The sequence below is a fragment of the Procambarus clarkii genome, chromosome 19 (genome assembly GCF_040958095.1).
Source record: "Procambarus clarkii isolate CNS0578487 chromosome 19, FALCON_Pclarkii_2.0, whole genome shotgun sequence".
Taxonomy (NCBI): Eukaryota; Metazoa; Arthropoda; class Malacostraca; order Decapoda; family Cambaridae; genus Procambarus; species Procambarus clarkii.
In genome coordinates this window covers 43327601-43333257 of record NC_091168.1, presented here as the reverse complement: position 1 = coordinate 43333257, position 5657 = coordinate 43327601, and positions in this window count along the sequence as shown.

Below are 5657 nucleotides of genomic sequence, written 5' to 3'. Positions count from 1 at the left end.
CCTGTATTTACTAATGAAGAACTTAACTCTATGCCTTCAGTCGAACAAGTCTATGTGGGTGGTGACAAGGACAGGTTGACTAGTTTAGCATTTACCAGGGAGGATGTAATTAAACAAATAGTAAAACTAAAACCAAACAAATCTCCAGGGCCGGATGAAGTGTTTCCGGCCCTGGATGAAGTGAAGTGTAATTGACGATTGCTTTCTTACGCAACACGTTAAGGAACCAACGCGGGAAAATAATATTTTAGAATTAGTGTTAACTAACAGGGAAACACAAATTAATGACATCGAAATAGGAAGTGAGCTAGGGAACAGTGATCACAAAGAAATCAGATTTAGCATAGAATGGAATAGAACATAAGAACATAAGAACAAAGGTAACTGCAGAAGGCCTATTGGCCCATTCGAGGCAGCTCCTATCTATAACCACCCAATCCCACTCATATACTTGTCCAACCTGCGCTTGAAACAATCGAGGGACCCCACCTCCACCACGTTACGCGGTAATTGGTTCCACAAATCAACAACCCTGTTACTGAACCAGTATTTACCCAAGTCTTTCCTAAATCTAAACTTATCCAATTTATACCCATTGTTTCGTGTTCTGTTTTTGTTGATATTTTTAATACCCTATTAATATCCCCCTGTTATGTCCATTCATCACACTTGTAAACATCTATCATGTCACCCTAACGCTTCGCCTTTCCAGTGTGTGTGTGTGTGTGTGGGTGCGTGCGTGCGTGCGTTGAGCTCTGGCTCTTTGGTCCCGCCTCTCAACTGTTAATCAACAGTTGTACAGGTTCCTGAGCCTATTGGGCTCTATCATATCTACACTTGAAACTGTATATGGAGTCAGCCTCCACCACATCGCTTCCCAATGCATTCCATTTGTCAACCAATCTGACACTAAAAAAGTTCTTTCTAATATCTCTGTGGCTCATTTGGGCACTCAGTTTCCACCTGTGTCCCCTAGTGCGTGTGCCCCTTGTGTTAAACAGCCTGTCTTTATCAACCCTGTCGATTCCCTTGAGGATCTTGAATGTGGTGATCATGTCCCCCTAAGTCTTCCGTCTTCCAACGAAGTAAGGTTTAATTCCCGTAGTCTCTTCTCGTAGCTCATACCTCTCAGCTCGGGTATTAGTCTGTGGCAAACCTTTGAACCTTTTCCATTTTAGTCTTATGCTTGACTAGATATGGACTCCATGCTGGTGCCGCATACTCCAGGATTGGTCTGACATATGTGGTATATAACGTTCTGAAAGATTCCTTACACAAGTTTCTAAAGGCCGTTCTTATGTCAGCCACCCTGGCATATGCTGCTGCTGTTATGCTCTTGATATGAGCTTCAGGGGACAGGTCTGGCGTGATATCAACCCCAGGTCTTTCTCTCTCTCGGACTCTTGAAGTATTTCATCTCCCAAGTGATACCTTGTATCTGGTCTCCTGCTTCCTACCCCTATCTTCATTACATTACATTTGCTTGGATTGAACTCTAACAGCCATTTGTGCGACCATTCCTGCAGCTTGTCCAGGTCTTCTTACAGCCTCAAGCTGTCCTCCTCTGTCTTAATCCTTCTCATAATTTTGGCGTCGTCAGCAAACATTGAGAGGAATGAGTCTATACCCTCTGGGAGATCATTTACGTATATCAGAAACAGGATAGGTCCAAGTACAGAGCCCTGTGGGACTCCACTGGTGACTTCACGCCAGTCTGAGGTCTCACCCCTCACTATAACTCTCTGCTTCCTATTGCTTAGGTACTCCCTGATCCACTGGAGCGCCCTACCAGTTATTCCTGCCTGTTTCTCCAGCTTATGCATCAACCTTTTATGGGGTACTGTGTCAAAGGCTTTCCGACAGTCCAAAAAATGCAGTCCGCCCACCCTTCTCTTTCTTATTTAATCTTTGTCACTTGATCGTCGAATTCTATCAATCCTGTAAGGCAAGTTTTACCTCCCTGAACCCATGTTGATGGGTTGTCACGAAGTCTCTTCTCTCCAGATGTGTTACTAGTTTTTTTCTCACAATCTTCTCCATCACCTTGCATGGTATACAAGTTAAGGACACTGGCCTGTAGTTCAGTGCCTCTTGTCTGTCACCCTTTTTGTATATTGGTACTACATTAGCAGTCTTCCATATTTCTGGTAAGTCCCCCGTTTCCAGTGACCTACTATACACTATGGAGAGTGGTAGGCAAAGTGCTCCTGCACACTCTTTCAATACCCATGGCGAGATTCCAGCCGGCCCAACAGCTTTTCTCACATCCAGCTCCAATAGGAGCTTCTTGACCTCATCTCTTGTAATTTCGAACCTATCTAAGGTCACCTGGTTTGCTGCCACCTCTTCTAGCGCCGCGACATCTCCCTGTTCTATTGTAAAGACCTCCTGGAACCTTTTGTTGAGTTCTTCACACACCTCTTTGTCATTCTCTGTGTACCTGTCCTCGCCCACCCTAAGTTTCATCACCTGTTCCTTCACTGTTGTCTTCCTCCTGTTGTGACTGTGTAGTAGCTTTGGTTCGGTCTTGGCTTTATTAGCTATATCATTTTCATACCTTTTCTCAGCTGCTCTTCTCACACTGACGTACTCGTTCCTGGTTCTCTGGTATTTCACTCTACTTTCTGGTGTTCTGTTATTACGGAAGTTTCTCCATGCCCTTTTGTTCAGCTCCTTTGCTTTCATACATTCCTTATTTAACCTTGGATTCTTCCTTTGCTTCTCTGTTTTTTTTCTGTCGGGCTGTGTGTGCTTGCACTTTTCCTGTGTGTCACACACACACACAAGTGTGTGTGTGTGTGTGTGTGTGTGTGTGTGTGTGTGTGTGTGTGTGTGTGTGTGTGTGTGTGTGTGTGTGTGTGTGTGTGTTTGTGTGTGTGTGTGTGTGTGTGTGTGTGTGTGTGTGTGTGTGTGTGTGTGTGTGTGTGTGTGTGTGTGTGTGTGTGTGTGTGTGTGTGTGTGTCTGTGTGTGTGGGTGGTGGGTGGGTGGGTGCGTGCGTGAGTGCGTTGAGCTCTGGCTCTTTGGTCCGCATCTCAACTGTCAATCAACAGGTGTACAGGTTCCTGGGCCTATTGGGCTCTATCATATCTACACTTGAAACTGTGTATGGAGTCAGCCTCCACCACATCACTTCCTAATGCATTCCATTTGTCAACCACTCTGACACTAAAAAAGTTCTTTCTAATATCTCTGTGGCTCATTTGGGCACTCAGTTTCCACCTGTGTCCCCTAGTGCGTGTGCCCCTTGTGTTAAACAGCCTGTCTTTATCAACCCTGTCGATTCCCTTGAGGATCTTGAATGTGGTGATCATGTCCCCCCTAAGTCTTCTGTCTTCCAACGAAGTGAGGTTTAATTCCCGTAGTCTCTCCTCGTAGCTCATACCTCTCAGCTCGGGTACTAGTCTGGTGGCAAACCTTTGAACCTTTTCCATTTTAATCTTATGCTTGACTAGATATGGACTCCATGCTGGTGCCGCATACTCCAGGATTGGTCTGACAAATGTGGTATATAACGGTCTGAAAGATTCCTTACACAAGTTTCTGAAGGCCGTTCTTATGTTAGCCACCCTGGCATATGCTGCTGCTGTTATCCTCTTGATATGAGCTTCAGGGGACAGGTCTGGCGTGATATCAACCCCCAGGTCTTTCTCTCTCTCGGACTCTTGAAGTATTTCATCTCCCAAGTGATACCTTGTTTCTGGTCTCCTGCTTCCTACCCCTATCTTCATTACATTACATTTGCTTGGATTGAACTCTAACAGCCATTTGTTCGACCATTCTTGCAGTTTGTCCAGGTCTCCTTGCAGCCTCAAGCTGTCCTCCTCTGTCTTAATCCTTCTCATAATTTTGACGTCGTCATCAAACATTGAGAGGAATGAGTCTATACCCTCTGGGAGATCATTTACGTATATCAGAAACAGGATAGGTCCAAGTACAGAGCCCTGCGGGACTCCACTGGTGACTTCACGCCAGTCTGAGGTCTCACCCCTCACTATAACTCTCTGCTTCCTATTGCTTAGGTACTCCCTTATCCACTGGAGCGCCCTACCAGTTACTCCTGCCTGTTTCTCCAGCTTATGTATCAACCTTTTATGGGGTACTGTGTCAAAGGCTTTCCGACAGTCCAAAAAAATGCAGTCCGACCACCCTTCTCTTTCTTGTTTAATCTTTGTCACCTGATCGTCGAATTCTATCAATCCTGTAAGGCAAGATTTACCCTCCCTGAACCCATGTTGATGGGTTGTCACGAAGTCTCTTCTCCAGATGTGTTACTAAGTTTTTTCTCACAATCTTCTCCATCACCTTGCATGGTATACAAGTTAAGGACACTGGCCTGTAGTTCAGTGCCTCTTGTCTGTCACCCTTTTTGTATATTGGTACTACATTAGCAGTCTTCCATATTTCTGGTAAGTCCCCCGTTTCCAGTGACCTACTATACACTATGGAGAGTGGTAGGCAAAGTGCTCCTGCACACTCTTTCAATACCCATGGCGAGATTCCAGCCGGCCCAACAGCTTTTCTCACATCCAGCTCCAATAGGAGCTTCTTGACCTCATCTCTTGTAATTTCGAACCTATCTAAGGTCACCTGGTTTGCTGCCACCTCTTCTAGCGCCGCGACATCTCCCTGTTCTATTGTAAAGACCTCCTGGAACCTTTTGTTGAGTTCTTCACACACCTCTTTGTCATTCTCTGTGTACCTGTCCTCGCCCACCCTAAGTTTCATCACCTGTTCCTTCACTGTTGTCTTCCTCCTGTTGTGACTGTGTAGTAGCTTTGGTTCGGTCTTGGCTTTATTAGCTATATCATTTTCATACCTTTTCTCAGCTGCTCTTCTCACACTGACGTACTCGTTCCTGGTTCTCTGGTATTTCACTCTACTTTCTGGTGTTCTGTTATTACGGAAGTTTCTCCATGCCCTTTTGTTCAGCTCCTTTGCTTTCATACATTCCTTATTTAACCTTGGATTCTTCCTTTGCTTCTCTGTTTTTTTTCTGTCGGGCTGTGTGTGCTTGCACTTTTCCTGTGTGTCACACACACACACAAGTGTGTGTGTGTGTGTGTGTGTGTGTGTGTGTGTGTGTGTGTGTGTGTGTGTGTGTGTGTGTGTGTGTGTTGTGTGTGTGTGTGTGTGTGTGTGTGTGTGTGTGTGTGTGTGTGTGTGTGTGTGTGTGTGTGTGTGTGTGTGTGTGTGTGTGTGTGTGTGTGTCTGTGTGTGTGGGTGGGTGTGGTGGTGCGTGCGTGCGTGCGTGAGTGCGTTGAGCTCTGGCTCTTTGGTCCCGCATCTCAACTGTCAATCAACAGGTGTACAGGTTCCTGGGCCTATTGGGCTCTATCATATCTACACTTGAAACTGTGTATGGAGTCAGCCTCCACCACATCACTTCCTAATGCATTCCATTTGTCAACCACTCTGACACTAAAAAAGTTCTTTCTAATATCTCTGTGGCTCATTTGGGCACTCAGTTTCCACCTGTGTCCCCTAGTGCGTGTGCCCCTTGTGTTAAACAGCCTGTCTTTATCAACCCTGTCGATTCCCTTGAGGATCTTGAATGTGGTGATCATGTCCCCCCTAAGTCTTCTGTCTTCCAACGAAGTGAGGTTTAATTCCCGTAGTCTCTCCTCGTAGCTCATACCTCTCAGCTCGGGTACTAGTC